Source organism: Pleurodeles waltl, chromosome 12 (genome assembly GCF_031143425.1).
Source record: "Pleurodeles waltl isolate 20211129_DDA chromosome 12, aPleWal1.hap1.20221129, whole genome shotgun sequence".
Classification (NCBI taxonomy): Eukaryota; Metazoa; Chordata; class Amphibia; order Caudata; family Salamandridae; genus Pleurodeles; species Pleurodeles waltl.
In genome coordinates, this window is record NC_090451.1 from 680342483 (window position 1) to 680364346 (window position 21864).

The following is a 21864-nucleotide window of genomic DNA, read 5'->3' on the forward strand; positions in this document are numbered from 1 at the left end:
GAATAAACAGTCAATGCTCCACTAAAACTGTGATACAAGAACATGCTTCTCAAGTCTGCAATGTATGATCCTTTCCAAAGCACTTCCATGCAGAGTGCTCATCTGTGAGTATAATTTAGTATTGTTCCTGATTTTTTTCCAACCTTTAGAAAATCAATTGTATTCCAATGTTTTTTGTTATTTATGAGACAATAGGGTTGAGAAATTATGTTCTTAGGGATTGTGGTTTTTGAATAAAAATGTGATTGCGGATTATACTTGGCATGTCATACGTGGAATAAATGTTTTTAATACATTTCCCTTTCTCTCAATATTCAGGCTTTTCTTCCATTCTAGAGGGAGTAAGGCTTCCACTTTTGAAGATGTTGGGTAGCAATAGAAGATTCGGAGTGTTTATTTAGTATTTTCTGAGAGATGAGGGTTTTCCCCATGGGGAAATTAATTTAAGAATAATGTTCCCAACCAACTGGGGACCCACCATCGTGCTCTGTAAAATGTGGGCTGTGTAAACCCCTGATCTCCAACAAAGATCACAGGACTAATTTAAGTAATTCATAATGTGCAGATATTTTGATATTTGATATTTGCTAAAATGTACGTGCTTTATGAAGTGTTGATGTTGCAATTACCATAAGTGCTTTACCTTCTCTATGCACTGGCTCAGACATGACTGTTGTGTGGCAACATATTTCTATGCAGCAGCTTAGACTACAACTGAATCACTGTTTTTGTTGTTTTTTTGTTGTTGGAGCTTTTGTTTTCTGGGAAGACTTCAGTTTCACAATATTGAGTTTTACTAAATTGTTATGTTATTTTGCTACCTGTTTTTACTTTTCCAAGCACAGGGCTGTACGTACCAAACTCCAGAGAAGAAAATAAACTGATAGGAGGGTAAAATCAGGACATCCAACAAGAGCGGAAGAGGAAACCAATGACAAAATGACTCAGTTATTGCTGTTGGGCAACCCTGACACATGGGAAAATATGACACTTAAATGTTTGAATTTGTCTGAGATATTTAGTTTGCAGACTAGAGTTTCTTTTTTCTGATGTGTTACAAGGTCAAGGGTGGGGATGAGGTGGTGGGGGCAGTACCCACATGCTGCCCCCAAATTGCAATATGTGTTTGTGGAGTTTTAGCCTCAAGTGAATTTCAGGGACCCAGATGAGCCAGGCACCCACTAGTTACACTGGCCTAGATTATGGTTGGACTCAATAGATGGAACACAAGGTCTTAAGGCTGTGGTCAAACCACCAAATATGGAGGGCCATTCGGAATAAGTCACCTGCCATAGTATTTCTCCAGGACACACACTTGCTACCCAGAGATACCACCAGACTTATGACTGATAGACTTTACATCACATAGTATTTCACACTCTCCAGCAGACAAAAAAGCTAGAGGGTTTTATGGTGGCATTTCATAAACATCTTCCTATGGAGGTAAAAAAAACCTATACAGATATACCACAAGGCCAGCATATAACTATCACAGGCGTGATCAAAGGATGAGAGATTACAGTAGTGACTTCATATGCCCCCAACATTAATCATGAAGGGTATATTATACAAACACTGGGCAAGATTATAGAGACATATTGGAGTGGGCAACCTCAACTTAGTCCCACACCCTAATTGGGAAAAACATCTAAAAGACCACTGTACAAGAGGAGAGGGGGCTTGAAGCCCTCCTGGAGCACTTAACTAACTCTGGCTTGTGTGACCTTTAGAGTGAAAGGCATCCCACTGAGGAGAAGTACACATTCCTTTCCCATAGTCAAAGAACTTTCTTGTGAATAGAACAGATTTGGCAGATGACTCCTGTGGTTTTGCAAGCAACAAACATAGCCAAAAGACTTATAGCCATATCTGGCCCTGCCCTGGCAAAGTGGGATTTTGGGTGGGGAGAAGGCTGTTTACAGAGAAAACCCTGGCAATTCAATTCAAATATCCTGAGAGACAGATCCAACACAAAGAGATCAAAGACCAAATCAACAAAAACGTCACAACCCTCCAAGATGTAGACATACCAATGGCAGTAATCTCAGATGCCTTTAAGTCAGTTGTTAGGGGAAAGTCCATGCATAGCGATTGCGATTAGAACAACAGCAGACATGGTCTTTGATGAAAGATAAACTAGACCTAGAGCTAAAAGAAAGGGAAAAGTAATATAAAAAAATAGAATGATCAAACTCCTGAGGGGGTTGACAAACCTGAGAGGGCAACAGAACCTTCAATGAACTGTAAAGTCCGAAAAAGCCTTACTACGACTAAATCAATAATTCTGCGGAAGGCTAACACAGCAGACAAGCTTTTTGGAGCCAGGTTGTGGCACACGAGGAATACGACATGCACCCCTAACATCAGGTACTTAAATGGGTCTTTGATGGAGAAAGAAAAAAAAAAGAGAAGCCTTCCTAGGTTTCAACAGGTGATTATAGCAAAATCAACAGCAATCACTGATGTTCTTCAGCCTATCCAGCTAACTACCTGCCCTAGAAATACCATGCTTGAATTAGAGGAGCAAATCATGACAGAGGCAAGAGGATGGTGATCAAAAACCTGTGGCCTGATTTAGATATTGGCAGACGGGTTACTCTGTCAGTGACGGATATCCCGACCGCCGACATCTCAATCCCAATATTTCCAATCAGATTTAGATTTAGGCGGATGGGATATCCATCACAGTTGTGATGAAGTAACCCTTCCGCCAATATCTAAATCAGGCCCTTACTGTCTAACAAGACAACAGGCCCGGATAGACCGGGCTAAGTAATGCTTTTTCACAAATTCTTCACAGCCAACCAATTCCTCATTTGATGAAGTTATTCAAGTCCTTCCAGCACATGGGGAGATAACATCGTCTATGAGGGAGGCTGTCATTAACCTCATCCATAAACAGGCAAGACCTAATTCAGTCCAAAAGATATATACATAAATCTGGCAAGCAGATTAGAAGGGTGCCTACCATGCTTAACAGACCAAGACTAACCTGACTTTATTAAGAATCACCAGACCTTCAATACCATTTGTAGAGTTCTGCATTTAATTGAGAAGGCGAATAGATAAAAAAAAATACCACTGTTGATACTGGTGATTGATGTGGGAAAGGCCTTTGACCACGCTGCACGGCCATTTCTGACTAAGGTGCTTCAAAAGATGGGAATAGGAGCCTGCATGCAAAACATTATCTGGGTGAGTTTAAAAGTCCCCGGATTATCGCAGAAAGAATGACTAGCTTCCCGCTATCACGTTGACCATGGCAGTGATTCCCATTATCACCACTTCTGTTCGCCCTTTCAGTGGAGCCACTAGCCCAGCTTGTAAGACAATCAGCTCCAGTACAGGACATACCCTTTAGCAGCATCCAACATAAATTCATCACTTTGCAGATAAAGTACTACTTACCTTAACCAACCCGATCAATTCCATCCAATCAGTACTGCCCCAGTACAACATTACAAACAAGTTTCTGGCTTCAAAATCAATCTCTCCAAATCAGAGGTTTTTTTTTGCATTAAGACGGGACATGCCAGGCAAGATGAAATAACAGCACTCTCACCCTTTAAGTGGGCCAAGAAATCAATTAAGTACTTGGGTATTCATCTGATCCCATTGCTGGGTGACCTTTATCGAGCAAATTATCCGCCATTATTCTGGGAAATTAGCATGACAGGATGGCGTTCACTCTTTATATCTTGAATTGGTTGCATGGCCGTGTTAAAAAATGATATTTTTCTGCGTCTTTTAAATCTTTTTCACTCTTTAACCTTGGCCATTCCAGTTCAGGAACTACCTAAGGGGCACCAAGTTCATCTGCCAAAGGAGTAAACCTGGAATTACATGGAAAGTCCTGCAGAGTACTAGAAATGCAGGAGGGATGGCTGTTCACAACCTCAAGATCTATCATGTGGTGGCTCATCTGCGAATAGCATTCGAGTGGTCTCTGCGGGAGACTGAAAAGTACTGGCCCATTATGGAATGACGCGTTCTGTGTGGGTCCCCATGGAACATCCTCATTGGCTTCCCAAACAGGCCATGCCCTGACTTTACCCCGGCTCTGGACAAGTCACACTTCACAGCGTGAAAAGTGGAGACCTGTCCCATATTACAGGACTTGTTTCTACAGGGGACAAACAAAATATTCAATCAGTGTAAGACTGAATATAACCTGACTAAAACTTAGAGACTTATTAAACTTTGGCGGATAGGTTACTCTGTCACAGATGTGATGGTTATTCTGTCCACTGTATTACAATTTTCATAGGATATAATGAAATCGTAATACGGTAGATGGGATATCTGTCACGTTTGTGATGGAGTAACCCCTGTCCGTCAAACTCTAAATCAGGTCCTTAGTAATTTCAAGCTCAGACACTGGGTAAGGCAGCCAAGCAATAGGGAGTCAGCTATGAGGGGCCTCGCACCTTTTGATAAACTATTCCCCACTTATGAATCAACCAGTGGTATCATAATGGCCTTATGTAGCACATTAAATTCAATGCAACACACGCAAAAGGCAAAATATGCACAAGTGGGAGGACACAGTGTAATAACACAGACAGAGTTGTCAAGACTGTGGAGAGACATCCTGAAAATGGTCTGTAGTGTCCAGGAGAGAGACACATGCTACAAATTAATGTATAATTGGTATATGACTCCCTATGAGTAGAAGCGCCTCTACCTTGAGTCAGAAATGCTGGAGGAAATGCTGGAGGGGATACAACAGGGAGGGGGCACTGATGCATGGATGATGGTCCTGCTATTATTGTTTGTATTTTAGAAAGAAGTGCTAAACCATATAAAAAGGTTGGCAGGCCTGCCTATTCCGATGGACTCAGTTGTAACCACTGTGGGTCTGCACCCAAAGAACTAGAAATGCTTGAGGGGTGATGATTGATTGATATGATTTTAGCAGAAAATAATTATATTGCTGTACGATAGGAGTAAATGCACCATCCCGACTTGACAACTTGGGCCCGCCGGATATGAAACCAATTAGAGATGGATGGAGACATCGACAAATGACATTCAAGATGAGCCTAAAAGCTTTAATGCATCATGGCAACCATTAATAAACTACGTCCAGGGATAGCCTCTGAGCCTACGATGCCTAAATATGCCGGGAGCCCTGATACGAGGTGCACCCTGAAGTGATTGTGGTGGAGGAGTACCAAAGGGTTGTTGTAGGAAACTGGCACTTGTTGCAGTTAAACCCCCCCCACACACACACACGTTTTGCCTGATATTGATGCTGACTTGACCACTTGACCGAGAGTGTGCTGGGATCCTGCTAACCAGGCCCCAGCACCAGTGTTCTTTCCCTAAAAATGTACCATTGATCCCAAAATTGGCACACCTCTGGCACACACATAAGTACCTTGTAAAAGGTACCCCTGGTACCAAGGGCCCTGTGACCAGGGAGGGTCCCTAAGGGTTGCAGCATGTGTTGTGCCACCCTAAGGGACCCCTCACTCAGCACATGCACACTGCCATTGCAGATTGTGTGTGTTGGTGGGTAAAAAAAGGCAAAGTCGACATGGCATCCCCCTCAGGGGCCATGCCCACAAAACACTGCCTGTGGCATAGGTAGGTCACCCCTCTAGTAGGCCTTACAGCCCTAAGGCACGGTGCACTATAACTCAGGTGAGGGCATAGTTAGCAGGGTAGCCATAAAGAGTATATTGTCTGGGAGTCTGTCAAATATGAACTCCACAGTTCTATAATAGCTACACTGAAACCTGGGAAATTTGGTATCAAACTTCTCAGCACAATAAATCCCACACTGATGCCAGTGTGGGATTTATTGAAAAATGCACACAGAGTGCATCTTAGAGATGCCCCCTGTATCCCAGTCCGACTCCTAGTGTTAGGCTGACCAGTTTCTGCCATCCTACCACAACCAGACGAGTTTCTGGCCACATGGGGTGAGTGTCTTTGTCACTCTATGGCCAGGAACAAAGCTTGCACTGGGTGGAGGTGCTACTCAACTCCCCCTGCAGGAACTGTAACACCTGGCGGTGAGCCTCAAAGGCTCATGCCTGTTGTTACAGTACCCCAGGGCATCCCAGCTAGATGAGATGCCCGCCCCTCGGGACACAGCCCCCAATTTTGGCGGCAAGTCCGGAGGAGATAATGAGAAAAACAAGGAGGAGTCACCCACCAGTCAGGACAGCCCCTAAGGTGTCCTGAGCTGAAGTGACCCCTGCGTTAAGAAATCCTCCATCTTGGTTTTGGAGGATTCCCCCAATAGGAATAGGGATGTGCCCCCTACCCTCAGGGAGGAGGCACAAAGAGGGTGTAGCCATCCTCAAGGAGAGTAGCCATTGGCTACTGGCCCCCAGACTCAAACACACCCCTAAATTTAGTATTTAGGGGCGACCCTGAACCCAAGAAATCAGATTCCTGCAACCTACAACAACAAGAAGGACTGCTGACCTGAAAGCCCCGCAGAAATGACGGAGACACCAACTGACTTGGCCCCAGCCCTACTGGTCTGTCTCCACACTCAAAGAACCTGCACAGCGACGCATCCAGCGGACCAGCAACCTCTGAGGGCTCAAAGGACTGCCCTGCACCCAAAGGACCAAGAACCTCCCGAGAACAGCAGCACTGTTCAGAAACAGCAACAAACTTGCAACAAAGAAGCAACTTTAAAGAGACTCTCACTTCCCGCCAGAAGCGTGAGTCTTCACACTCTGCACCCGATGTCCCCAGCTCGGGTTTGGAGAAACCAACACCGCAGAGAGGACTCCCAGGTGACTTCAATGACGTGGACACCCTGAGTCGACCTCCCTGCGCCCCCACGGCGATGCCTGCATAAAGGATCCAGAGGCTCCCCCTGACTGCGACTGCTTGGTAACAAATGAACCCGATGCCTGGACCAAGCACTGCACCTGCAGCCGCCAAGACCAAGAGGAACCACCTACCAGTGCAGGAATGACCAGCAGGCGTCCCTCATCCTAGCTTTGTCGGTGGCTGGCCCGAGAAGCCCCCAGTGCCCTGCCTTCATCGCCAGAGAGACCCTCGGGTCCCTCCATTGTTTTCAATAGCAAACCCGACGGCTAGTGTGCACACTGCACCCAGCAGCCCCTGTGCCACTGAGGGTGTGTTTTGTGTGCTTGTGTGTGCCCCCCCACCAGTGCTCTACAAAAAACCCCTGGTCTGCTCTTCGAGGACGCAGGTACTTACCTGCTAGCAGACTGGAACTGGAGCACCCCTGTTCTCCATAGGCGCCTACGTGTTTTGGGCCCTCCTTTGACCTCTGCACCTGACTGGCCCTGTGTTGCTGGTGCTGTGGCTTTGGGTTTGCCTTAAACCCCCAACGGTGTGCTGCCTATGCCCAGGAGACTGACTGTGTAAGTGCTTTACTTACCTGCAAAACTAACCAAAACTTACCTCCCCCAGGAACAGTTCATTTTTGCAGTGTCCACTTTTAAAATAGCTGTTTGCCATTTTAAGCAAAACTGTGTGTACTACTGTTTCAAATCAAAGTTCTATACTTACCTGTGTGAAGTACCTTGCATTTTATGTACTTACCTAAAATCGTGAATCTTGTGGTTCTAAAATAAATTAAGAAAATATATTTTTCTATATAAAAACCTACTGGCCTGGAGTTAAGTCCTTAAGTGCGTGTTCCTCATTTATTGCCTGTGTGTGTACAACAAATGCTTAACACTACCCTCTGATAAGCCTACTGCTCGACCACACTACCACAAAATAGAGCATTAGTATTATCTAATTTTGCTGCTATCAAACTCTAAGGGGAACCCTTGGACTCTCTGCACACTATCTCTCACTTTGAGATAGTATATACAGAGCCAACTTCCTACAGGATGCCCTGGATCCTCTCTGCAGGCGTCGCTGTGGGGGTGGAGGGAGGTCGACTCAGGGTGTCCACGTCATTGGAGGCGCCTGGGAGTCCTGTCAGCGGTATTGTTTGTCCTGAACTGGAGCCAGGGTGCCTGGTGCAGAGTGTGAAGACTCACGCTTCTGGCGAGGAGTTGGAGTCTCTTTAAAGTTGGTTTCTTGTTGCTGTCTTTGAACAGAGCCGCTGTTCTTGGGAGGTTCTTGGTCCTTTAGATGCAGGGCAGTCCTCTGAGTCTTCAGAGGTTGCTGGTCCCGCTGGATGCATCGTGTGCGGGTTCTTTGAGTCTGGAGACAGGCCGGTAGGTCTGGGGCCAAGTCAGTTGTCGTCTTCGTCGTCTCTGCGGGGCTTTCAGGTCAGCAGTCCTTCTTTCTTGAGGTTGCAGGAATCTGATTTCCTGGGTTCAGGGTCGCCCCTAAATACTCAATTTAGGGGTGTGTTTATGTCTGGGGGGCAGTTGCCAATGGCTACTGTCCTTGAGGTTGCTACTCCCTCTTTGTGCCTCCTGCCTGTGGGGAGGGAGGCACATCCCTAATCCTATTGGGGGGAATCCTCCAAAACAAGATGGAGGATTTCCTAAGGCAGGGGTCACCTCAGCTCAGGACACCTAAGGGGCTGTCCTGACTGGAGGGTGACTCCTCCTTGTTTTTCTCATTATCTCCCCGGACTTGCCGCCAAAAGTGGGGACTGTGTTCGGGGGGGCAGGCATCTCCACTAACTGGAGTGCCCTGGGGCATTGTAATACGAAGTCTGAGCCTTTGAGGCTCACTGCTAGGTGTTACTGTTCCTGCAGGGGGGTGGTGTGAAGCACCTCCACCCATTACAGACTTTGCTTCTGGCTCCAGAGAGCACAAAGACTCTCACCCCAGGGGTCAGGAACTCGTCAAAGTGGCAGGCTGGCACAGACCAGTCAGTGCTGCACTGAAGGATTGGGTAAAATACAGGGGGCATTTTATCCCTCTGTGTGCATTTTTTAATAAATCAAGATCTGGCATCAGTGTGCGTTTAATATTCTGAGAAGTTTGATACCAAACTTCCTAGTATTCAGTGTAGCCATTATGGAACTGTGGAGGAGTCACCCCTCTAGCAGGCCTTACAGCACTAGGGCAGGGTGCACTATATCACAGGTGAGGGCATAGCTGCATGAGCATTATGCCCCTACAGTGTCTACGTCCATTCTTAGACATTGTAAATACAGTGTAGTCATATTAAGTATATGGTCTGGGAGGTTGTCATTACGAACTCCAAAGTCCATAATGGTGTCACTGAATACTGGGAAGTTTGCTTTCAAACTTCTCAGCACAATAAACCCCCACTGAGGCCAGCGTGGGATTTATTGAGAAATGCACACAGAGGGCATCTTAGAGATGCCCCCTGTATTTTACCCAACCCTCTACGGTAGGACTGGCTGGTCTGTGCCAGCCTGCCACTAGCAGACAGGTTTCTGATCCCATGGGGTGAGAGCCTTTGTGCTCTCTGAGGCCAGAAATAAAGTCAGCTGTGGGTGGAGGTGCTTCACACCTCCCCCCGCAGGAACTGCAACACCTGGCGGTGAGCCTCAAAGGCTCAGGCCTTGTGTTACAGTGCCTGAGGGCACTCCAACTAGTGGAGATGCCCTCCCCAGAACAAACCCCCCACTTTTGGCAGCCAGTTCGACTGGAAACTTTAAAAAAACAAGGAGGAGTGACCACTTCAGCTGGGACCACCCCTAAGGTGTCCAGAGCAGAAGTGACCCCCTCCCTGCAGAAACCTCCATCTTGGCTTGGAGGACAGGGACCACATAGGATAGAAATATTCCCCCGTCCCCAAGGGGAGTGGACACAAGGAGGGTATAGCCACCCTCCGGGACAGTAGCCATTGGCTACTGCCCTCTGACCCCTGTAATGCCCCTAAATCTTGTATTTAAGGGCTTCCCTGAACCCAGCTCACCAGATTCCTGGTGACCTACAAAAAGAAGAAGGACTGCTTAGCTGAAACCCCCAGCAGAGAGGAAGGAAGACAACAATTGCTTTGGCCCCAGCCCTACCGGCCTGTCCGCTGCTTCAAAGAACCTGCAAAAGAACAGCGACTTGTCCAGCTGACCCAGTGACCTCTGCTCAGCTCCAGAGGACTGTCCTGCACCCAAGAGGACCAAGAACTCCCGAGGACGGCGGCCCTGTCCAAGAAAAACCAACAAATAAGGACTCCCTCCTCACTCCGGATGCGTGAGTCCTGACCACTCTGCCCTCTGCACCCGACGCCCACGGCTTGTGTTCAGGTGGTCAACCCAGCTAAAGACGGTCCCCAGGAGATTGCGAGCAAGTGCTCACCCTGGGTTGACCTCTCCACCCTTCCATGACGATGCCTGCAAAGGGAATCCTGAGGACCCCCCTGACCGTGAAACTCCAGACAAAGATTTCTGACACCTAAAGACACACTGCACCCGCATCTCCCAGGCCTTGGAGACCCGACCTCCGGTGCAGCAACGTTCAGCAGGCGGCCCTTCTTCCCGTCCAACAGGTGGTGTGCACGAGTCACCCCCTTGGACCTCTCCCGCAGCCTCTTAGTGACCCTTGGGCTCCCCTCATAGACCAGCATTGGAAGCCCGACATCCTGTTTGCACCCTGCACTCGTCCGCCCCGTGCCGCTGAGGGTGTGTGTTTTTTGTGCCTACTTGTGGCCCCTCCAGTACTCCTTCAATCCCCCCTGGCCTGCCCTCCGAGTCGCGGGTACTTACCTGCAGACTGACCTGATTACAAGTACCCCCTGTCTCCATAGGGGCCCATGTTAAAATTGCTAATCTTTGACCTCTACACCCGGCTGGCCCCGTGTACTGGTGGTAGGTGTTTGGGTTTAACTTGAACCCCAACCGGTGGACTTCCTAAAACTCGGAGACTGAAATTGTAAGTGCTATACTTACCTGCAAATCGAACTAACATGTGTTCCCCCCAGGAACTGTTTCTGAAAATTGCCGTGTCCATTTTTAAAACAGATTATTGCCAATAATTCAAGTACTGTATAACTTATCGATTTCAAAGTACTGTTGATAGATGAGTGAAATACAAATCTAGTGAAGTACTTAACTACAACTTGAACCTTGTGGTTCTAAAAATAAACTAAGAAAATATATTTTTGATTTATAAAAACCATTAGTCTAGAGTTAAGTCATTGAGTGAGTGTTTCTTCCCTTGTCTGTGTGTGCAACAAATGCTTTGCAGTACCTTCTGATAAGCCTGACTGCTCAACCACACTACAAGGAAAGAGAGCATTATTATTATCTACTTTAGCCTCTGTTAAGCCTCTGGGGAACCCCTGGACCTTGTCCTCACCATATCTGATTTTGTTATAGTATATAAAGAGCCAGCTTCCTACTGATGGCAAGCCTTTTCCTTCATCCCACATGTCGGAGAACAGGCAATGCACCAGACAGACCTCAATTTACAAACCAATGGGATGATGACGGGAAATGGGTGGGGGTTAAACTTTCTTTTTTGTAACGAGTATTTTTTTTATTTCTATGTATTACTTTTGAAAACAATAAAAACGTTATAAAGAAAAGAAACTGAACTGGTTGAATCAAAGTTGGTTCTCTGGAACTCTCAACACACAGTCGTGATGATAAATAATAACAACAAAAACAATTATAACAAGAAAATCTAAAGAAACAAAACGAAAAAAAGTAAAGAAGAAGAAATAACAGGAAGAAAAACAAACAAAACGGTAGTAAGATGAAAAGAAAGAACATTGAGTAGAATACGAACTAGAAAAACAACAGATGAACAGAAAAATAATAATAATGATGATAGTAAATATAGTAACAGCACATTATTGACCTGCTCAGTGGTCACTAATTCTACAATAAAGTACTGAATGCCTCCCACAATTGTCGGTTCTGTTCGTTAGTCTCTTCTTAGTGTCTGTTTCCTTTCACTCCTTAAACTGTTTTTTTTTTTACTCCGGGCGGACAATAGTGATGATGATTATTCGAACAATTATCTGACACGTGTCACGCGGCATATCTCCCCTGTTTAGTCACCAGAGTTATGTATTCAAAAACAAACAAGAAAATGCCAAAAACGCTACATGTCTAAACACGTTTCGCTGTGGGCGCCGCCTCTTGCAATGGACTCTGATTTAGCAGTTTCCGTTTTTAGAGCAAATGTGAAGCGAACGGAGAAGAAGCAAAAACGTACGCAGGCGCTGAGTCAGGGTTCAAAGGGGCCCAGAGTCACACAATGTAAAGTTTTGAGTCAAAACCAGATGCCAGGACAGCACAGACAAGAAGTGCAACACAGTGCCAAGCCACTAGGTGTCGGTGTTCTCCTTGCAACGTAAAATTATTCTAGACTTGTGACCTCCCCGAGAGAACAAAACGATATTTCTTCGCGTTTTCAGTTTTTGTGAGGAGCTAGGATCTGGCACCTGAAAATAATATTATGTAAAATCCTCTGTATTCTGTGTTTAGCATTTCAACTCTGACTTGATTTGCTTTAGTAATCATTTACAGATAATTTAAGCAGCTCTAAAATATTTTGAAGCAATTTATTTGCAGTGTGACGTTTGTCTTTCAAAGGGGAAATACCAGAGTTGGCAGATTTTCTCTATTTTCTATGAGTTTTGACATTAAGGTATCGACTATACCCATATATTAGTGGTCCGTTAACCTCATAAGTGGGTCCTTCCGGTTTATAAATGTATTTTACTTATGTCTAGTATCTTAGTTTAGCTGCCACTCAATGGGTGTGAACATATAACAGGCGTTGGACCCTTCAGCATGCCAGCAATCCTAGACTGGTAAATTGACTCCCAATCTGTTTTTTAAAGCAAAAGGTGCTTTCTTTTCATTTCTCCCGCTTGAAAAACCTTCTACTTGAATACAACTTAGAGATGGAAATTGTTTTTTCCTAAATCGCCTTTGCCTTTCTCAAATTTTGGCAAGCATGAAACCACTTGACCACAAATCCAAGCTTGAATGTCAAAGCAAGCCCCAAGACCTGTCATTTTTGGAATAAATCTCACCACGTGACCCACGTGGAAGGATGCAAGGTAACCTTGGGGGCGGGGCCATGGAGACTGAGCAGGGCCTTGGACCCCCATATTGCTAAGCAGCCACACCTACATTACCTCAACTCATAAACAAAGTTATCTGGTATCGCCGCCCACATCCTAAAGAATGGTTTAAGCCTCAATGAATTCCAGTCACAGAGAGTTATCACACAGGAGCTAGAAACTTAGGCACCTATTTATATTTTTTTAGCTCCGCATTTGCGCCGTTTTTTGACGCAAAACGGCGCAAACTAGCAAAATATAATTGTATTTTGCAAGTTTGCGCCGCTTTTGCGTAAAAAAATAACGTAAATGCGGCGCTAAAAAAGTATAAATATGAACCTTATTCTGTGCATGGTTTTCCAGCTCACTGTTCACCGTGCAGTAATAACTCTTCAGCGGGTGGCCATGTAATGAGTATCAAAAGAGTGTGTCACACTGCACCACCATGTGAGCTAGCATGCCTACAGCTCTAGATTGTGCGCCATATGGTAACTGCTACTGAAGCAGTTTTTTTATTAATAGTTATTGAAAAACAGACTATCCAATATAATTTAAAAGGGCCGTTTGTCTGCACAATTTTCAGATTCTGTGAACTGATAAAATATTCTTCTTTTTGTTTGTGTATACTGCCTCCCTTTTAAGGTTCAGACTGTGTCCCCTGAGTTTCTACCTCCCAACCCATCACAGTGACGTCATTCATTCGTACACGCCCGCTCACACAGATTGCAGCCCCTCTTGTTCTTGCCCGCATACCTCTATATTGCACTGGATGTTGTATCTGGGAACGAGACTCACCAGAGTTCACCTCATTGTCGATTGATCCTGCATCTGCAGAACAGAAGGTGGTAGGTTGTTGATACTCGTTGTGTGTTGAGGCTTTTTCTCTCAATCCTCTAAGCCAGTGTTGGCATTCCCACCTGATACGATCCCTCCTGGCAACAATTAGGTCCTACACTGTGGCACTCCAGGCTAAAGTATCAGCTAGCGGAGACTAGGGCCATGAAGAGCCGGGGATAGTGGAAAGGGGGGATGTCAAACTGCTGGGAATCAGCATCAATCATAGCATCTCGCAAGGCCAAATGTGGTCACTTACTTACAGAGATCTATTTCTGAGGGAAGAATTAACTCAGTATTGAAACAGTGCAGGCTGTGGAGATGAAGCACTGCCTGGTGGTATGTTCTGCGCAAACAGTCTACTAAATGTGCGATCACCACATTAGAACTTGAAAGGGTTTCACAGAATGGACACAAAGATGTGAAATGTTGGCTAGCTGCTAGCTTGCTTTGGGATATTTTGCGGGGGTGGGTACTGCAGTTTATCACATCTTGCATGATCTTAACTCCCTATGATGGTTTTACTTCCAAGTTATGTTAGGTAGAGTGAGAATACAAGACCACAAGCAAAATCAGTCTTTCCCCTGCACCTCTACAAGTTGGTGGATTTATTTTCTTGTTCAAATGTTTGCATCCAGTCTCCATGCACTGTGCATCTCTATTATTTTGGCTTTGTTCTCGTTTTCCTTTGTTGATGGGCTCGCCGTTGTTTTAATAGCTTTGTCTCTTCTCCCCCACCTGTTGTGTTTCATGCAGAACGTTAGTTCATCTTTGAAGTCTTCTGAGCTTCTCTTCAGACAACAGGGCCCATCTGGACTTGGTTGGGTGAGCTTATCATGATCTGTGCGCTGTATACCCAACCAATATATTCACTATTAGTTCCATATTCCTTGTTTCAATCTCCCAGCAATTGCAGTCATCTTTGAAACTGGTCATCTGGTTTAGGGGAAATTGTGGATTGAGCAGCGGTTCTTGTTTGGATAAACTGATAACTACAATTGTGACCCAAAAATAAGGTTCCTCCTGGCCTACCACTTCTAGAAAGTGACATTCTCCTGCAGAAGCAGAAGTTGCTAGCCTTTAATTAATTCTTCTCCAAGATGGTCAAATCAAATCAAGTAAGATTTATTCAACAGAAGTTGTCATAAAAGCATACGTACATAAAACAAAAGCAATATATTAACCGCAAACCAAACATTAAGAAAAAGCATTAAGACTCAGGTAGAATACATGGGGTTAGACCAAATAAAACTGAGAGATACAGGTTTTTGTAGTTAAAAGCTATTCTAAAGATATTAAAAAAGATATATTCTATTCAGGATAAAATCATAAGAACAGAAGAATAAAACAGTAATAAAATAATTAAAATTAAAATCACCCAACAGGCAACATACGGCTATAGATATAGAACTTACTTCTCAGACACTAGTAAAATGTATTTATTTCCTGTGTCTAAGAATAGTCCTTAAAAATTTAGATATGATGTTACAAATGTATATGGTTGGCAAAGACTGTAAGAACATGTAAACTGGTCGACATTGTATCAAGTCCATGGATCTCAATAATGGCAGCAGAAATATCTTTCTTGGCGAGTTATACAATTAACAAAATAGAATCGTATGGAAAGTACTTTGCTCAGTAGCCATGTCACACGGGCATTTGACCAGAGGCCTCAACCAGTCATTTATGGTTGGAAAACTCACCAAGTGATGGAAAAAATCTAGCCTAAACCTGGGTAAAACAAATCTATGCTGGTCACTGCTCAACTCCGTTAGGTATAGTTGCATGCCAGGGAAGGTTAAGATCAACTGCTTTTTAAGAACACTTGGCTTAAGCAGTTCAACAGATAGACAGTACTTCTAAATGTGGCAAGCAGGCTTTTTTCAGGTTTTTTCTTGTGACAGCTAGTAGTGTTTATGGTTTATAGTAGTAATCTGGGTGTCCTAGCTCACTCATAAAGTTTTTCACATATCCCAACCATTGTACTCTTCCTACATGAGAGAACCTAAGACAGTCCCCTATAATCTTTTGGTTCAGCTTGGTGTACTCAGAAGTCCACCTCTTGTGCCATAGCAAAATCGGTTAAGTTTTAACTAGGTTTGAAATGAGTGGGACCCCTAATTCCGAGTGGCATACATGTGAAGGACTACTCTGTGGGAGAGAAAGAAGATACTTCAAGAAAGCATTCTCTATCAGCTGCAGGGAGTCATGGTTTAAATGCCCCCAAAGGCCTGCCCCATACATAGCTGTTGACTTACATTTGGCCTTATACTCTGTTAGTATCTCCGTAGGGGATTTCTTACCAATCTTGCAAGCAAAGCTGCGCAAGGCTGCAACAGTTTTCTGGAAGGGTACGCTCTGGTTCTAAATTGGCAACCGCCATATCTCTTTTACGTCAAACATAATCTCCAGATAGGAAAAGGACGTAACATATTAAATTCTAGTATCTTTTATCATGAGGCTGGGGGTTTTCGGTAACACTTTCCCACAACTCATAACAAATGTCTTGCTTTTATTAACTAATGTCCCCAGTTCCTCCATATAGGACACATAGCATGTTAGTAGCTGTTGTATTGCAAGAAGGGTTCGCGCCATGAGATCAGCATCATCTGCGTATAAAGGAGCGGGAACGGGCCGGGACCATATTTGGGGCAGGTTGTTACAATTAGCAATTAGTACATTAGCCAGACTTTTATTGTGTAAGGAAAAAAGAAAGGGTGCCAGAACACAACCCTACCTTAAACCCTTCTCTATACTAAAAGGCTGGGTACATTCGACCTTTAGTCCATATCACACTCTGGCGCTGCACCCATGATATGTTTCCCTGAGAAATTGTATGATCGGTAGGCCCACCCCTATGTTCCCCATGATTGTCCACAATTTACTATGGATTACGCAGTCAAAGGCAGCAGTTAAATCAACAAAGAAAAGGTCCAATCTCCCTTGTTTGATAGTGGTGTATTTCTCGATCAGCATGCTTAGGTTCAGGTCCAGACTCTGTTCCACTGTTCCTACTCCCTCCTGGAACCAGTACTGTAAGTCCAATAAGATATTCTTGTCCTGGGCCCATTCTTGCAGTCTGTTCAAGATAACGTGACCTGCCACTTTCAGCAACGAATCTAGGAGAGAGATGGGACTGTAACAAGTGCGGCTGTGTCTATCTCCCTTTTTGAAAATTGGGACAATGATTGATTCCCTCCAAGACTTCAGTAGACCAACTTGACAACATGCGTTCAGGACTTGAGTAAGCAGTGGCCCCCAAAGGGTCATGTTGGTTTTAAACAGATCTACAGGGATGAAGCGGGACCTGGCGCCTTGTCGGCTTTACTTGCGTTTAGGGCAACAATGATCTCATCCAAGGTAAATGTGAGTTTGATAGGGAAAATAACGGGGGCAAAAGAGTCGCTGTCAGTCGCAACGTCTGCTGTCTGCCTTAACCTGTTAATAGGATTGGAATAAATAGTAGAAAAGTGGCTAACCCAGTCTCCCTCACTAATAGCCATTTCAAGGCGTGGTCCGGTGTCAGGCTGGAGATAGGGTAAATGAATTACCCGCCAAAAAGCTACAGAGTCCTTACTAATGCTTGCTTCATGCAATTTGTCCCATAGTTCTTTTTTTAATACTGGTTTCCTCTGCATTAAAACATACTTATAGTTTTTCCTAGTAGCCCTGACTTCATTTAGGTAGCGTGGTCGTTTGTGTAGGGCTAATTTCAGCATTCTATGGGCCTTGGTACAAGTTTCATCAAACCACCCTCTCATCCTGTTGTTGCTGTTGTCCCTACCTGTAATCACTAGTACCTCCTTAACGTCCCCAGCAATCTTTTGAAAACTCTCAATGATATCCTCAGGGTCAGAACCCAGGTCTAAACAACTTTCAAAAGCCTGCATACAACCACAAATCAACTTTTTAAGATACTCTTGAGGATCAATCTTTGAACAGCGCAGGGTATACCCGTTAAGCCTGCTTATATCCATGGCTCCCACCGTGCAGTAGTTGGGGAATGGCGCTTGGGATAAAAAATCCCTTGATGCCATATCCAAGTCTATGCTCAGGGGTAGTGGTCGCTGCATAAAATTGTGTGGGTAATAAAATTTCCTGCATGTCTGTTTGCGACCAATATGTAATCTGTCACTGAGTTTTTCCCTTGGCCACTGAATGTAGTTGCAAATGGGATTGGAGGGCAGCAAATCTCATTACAGAATGCAAGGTCATTGCTGAATATGAGATCATTCAATTGTTCCCCACAGATGGAGTGTGTAAAATGTGAGTACCCAGCATTCCCCCTTTCCCTTAAACCGCAGATCTTTTCTGAAGACCTAGTGCAAACTTCAGTATTGAAATCTCACCCCCCCCCCCAATAGAATTACCAAACCCTGGAATTTTCTGTTCCTGAGACCTTTGATATCCCTTTTTAGTAGGGTCGGGTGGTTTTTATCTCAGCTTTTTGGATTTTGTTATAGAAGTTGATGAATGCCAGTACCCATGTAGCTGATGTTTCAAAAACAACGATCTGATGTTAGGGTTGCGGAGCCAGCATAGTTATACTAGCTGCTCTCAGGGTGTTTGAAACGCAGGTACAGAACCCTCCATTTGCTCTCCCCGAGTTAGATGCTTTTGCCAGGGTATGATAGGTTCTAAAACCATTTAGATGGATTTGGGTTTACTGCCCATGTTTCTTGTACACAGACTACAGTAAAACTATTTACAAAAATCACACCAGTCTCTATTACCACCTTAGACAGTAAACCTGCCACTTTCCAGAATGCTATCCTTGTCTTCCCCTCAGGAACAGTATTTTCACAATTGACCAAGAGGTCCTGAGTCGGTACATGAGATCTGTCCAGAAAGAGGGGAGGATGTTTTTAAAGTCAGCAGTAGGAGAAGCAGTCAAACCAGGAGTAGTTATGTCACTTGGAAGGGATGGTAGATCAGCAGGGATAACTGGTGGTACACCGAGTCAGTCATTCTCATCTAGAGTAGAAGAAATGCTTGCTGAATAGTTGGCGAACCTGGCACTATCACGCGGGGGTAGTCTGGGATACATAAACTGAATGTGTGAGTATCCTGGTGTGCTTGTCCTTGTATCCAAGGCCACCAGGTTATCAATCAAGCTCCTATCCCTAAGTGTCAGCTCAATTGTGTCAAGACAGGTGTCTGTATCAGGCCTTCTAACTGCATCAATTGTGTCCTCGCGTATTATAGAGTAACAGTCCCATACATGGCGGATCCAATGGATCGCTTTGTTTCTAACAGAATCTCCCCCTTCCCTATGGGCTGGTAGTTGTAATTTGGGGACGTTAACCATGAGGACATAATTGTTAGAATTAGACTGATTAGTAACAGGCTGTCCAACACGATTTGGAACAATGTCTTTCATTGGTCTAGACAATTGATGGTAAAGACTTGGTTTGTCACCCATATTTAGATTATTGTATTTGGGATCCTGGCAAGAGTTCTTGATCCCACTGCCTGCTATAGGATGGCCAGTGCAGGGCACCAGACTAGCAGCAGTGGGAGGAGGGGCGCAGTTGCAGATTTTCTACCGATGCTCGAGGGTAATTTGGTCAAAAATGTTGAAAGACCTGGGGGATTAAGTGTGGAGCTATCGTTGTGATCCCTGCTGGACGTCACATCTACAGAAGTTAACTGTTTGACCATTGTAGTTAAAGAATTAACCATGGATTTAAGCTCAGATACCCTCTTCCTTTATATCTTTTATGCATGAGATGAACTGAACATTAGGCAGGTCTGGGCTTATATCTGTTGGTCCTATGTCTGCTATTCCACCTATCAATACACTTAGGTCAGGATTGTCATGTGATATATCATTTAGGGGACTGAAGCGATTGGTGCAATGAAGGGCCTCGCTTCCAGTAGGTAGAAGGGCATTCACTGATGGTGATGGCATATGAATAATTGCATTTCTCACTTCGCCCTGCCCCGTAGAAGCTGAAGCCTGTGACCCACAATTTCTGAACATTTTGGGGATTTTCCTGTGGCCCTCCCTTGACCTTACTGGGGAACACTCACTCTGAATACTTTAGTGGCTCTATCCGGAGACAAAGTCAAAATAGCCTCAGAATCATCCAGGATATTATCTATCCTGTCCATTATGCAGTTACTTGCTGCAAGCTTCTGCCATTTGTGTTTTTTTTCTATGTGCCACCCCAACCCCGCCCTCGATCGCTTTCCTTTCACCCATCCCAATTGCTTTCACCAGAGTGTGAACCCTTAAGGATAAAATAAGACAATATAACTGCCCCCAGAGGCTATAACAATACAGAAACTCTTACAAAGTCTACTTAATAGTAGATGTTAGTGGGGGTGGCACAGCCTGAGTGCCGACGGGCGTGGACGGGCCTGCACCTGGCCTGGGATTTGCCCGGGAGTGGCTCGCATGCATCCTGCACTGCGAAGTGTCCCCACGCTCTTTATAGCACTCATTGGTCTGGTCGAGTGGGAGCAGATGCTGAGGAAAATGGCCGCCTCCGAGGGCCACAGAGCAGTCTAGGATATGTAGTCCCTCTAAAAGCTGCTAGCCCATCCCACGCTGCGAAGTGGCCCCACTCGCTTTATATCGCTCGTTGCTTTGGTCGAGTGGGAGCAGGTGCTAGGGAAAATGCCCACCTCCAGGGGCCACAAAGCAGTCTGGGGTGTGTAGTCCCTTTGAAAGTTGCTAGCGCTTGTCATGCTGCGAAGTGCCCCCATGCACTTTCTAGCACTCGTTGGTCTCGTCGAGTGGGAGCAGGTGCTGAGGAAAATGGCTGCCTCCTGGGGCCACAGAGCAGTCTGGGATATGTAGTCCCTCTAAAAGTTGCTAGCGCTCCCCCAATATGGTCATCATTACAGTATTTGTTGTTAGAGTGTTCCTGTTCAAGATAGCCCATATGTGAAGACCTTGGTCAAGGAGGCATGCACAGCAATGGTTTTATCATATTCATCTCTAGATGGTCGATAGATGCTTTTTGCCCTTGGTTTTTGCTCCCTTTCTCTTTAGCAAAATTCCTTATCGTATACTCTCTCCTGGAAGACTAAATGATGGGCTCTTTCTCAAGCCTATTTATGGGTAATTTTGGTGCTTTGCTTATTAGCTACTATACCATGCATCTTCTACATCAGAAATATCAATATTCTGTAGGAGGATTTCTCTGCCTGTTGCGGCTTTTCTTCGTATCTGCGACTCTCTTAAGTAAACACCTTTTACAAGTATACGAAGGACAGGGTAAACCAGAGGCTACTAGGAGAAGTCGTCATTTTCTCTGGCAATCAAGACGGAAACATCTATTGATGCTAAAGTCACAGACCTGGTCAAGAGAAACAGGCCATCTTGTTCTCCCTGAGACCCATTCAAGGCTCAAATCTTCAAAGACATCTTACCACATCTGCTGCCTCAGTGGTTAGAAACAACTTCCTAGTCTCTGGAACTTTCTCTGCACAGAGCTCCTGAATTGAAATGGAGCATCAGAACAGAGAGATCCTGAGAGTAGATTGAGTCAGGACAGAGAGATCCTGACTGGAGACTGAGGGTCAGGACAGAGGTCCTTGTGAGAGTAGGTGCAAAGTGAATCTGACTGGAGACCAGAGTCAAGTACCTGGAGCTGCTCGATGGAGATGGGTAGTCAAGGCATAGACCACTCCATACTTTTTAGTGATACAATAGCAGGTACAGCTTCCTGTGAACTGTTTCCCAGGATTCACATGGTTGATATGGTGCTTACATCTAGTGCAGGTAAGGGGGTCACCAAAGACAAGGTAGACCTGGTGGGCTTCCCGTGGTGCAGTCAGATGACAGGTTGAGCATGAAGGATGAATTTCACCAGGTCAAGGATGACTTGGTGAGATCAGCAAATTGGTTTTTCCACCTTCGAAGTATGATCACAGCAGAGACTTCAGAGCTGATTGTAGGGCTGTCTTGCCTGCCTTGTTTGCAAGGCATGTGAAGAATGCAGGCGCACAGATATGAAGAGCTCTGAGCAAGCCACCTTTGTAACTTTTGTGGAGAAGAACTAATGAGATAACGAGGTACGTCTTGAGCCAAGGCCAGACCAAGTGACCGTCGCTGCCGTGATGTGATGTGATCTTCAGCAAAGACCATGGATCTAAGAGGTGAGCTGCGTAAAGGGTGGCCCTGT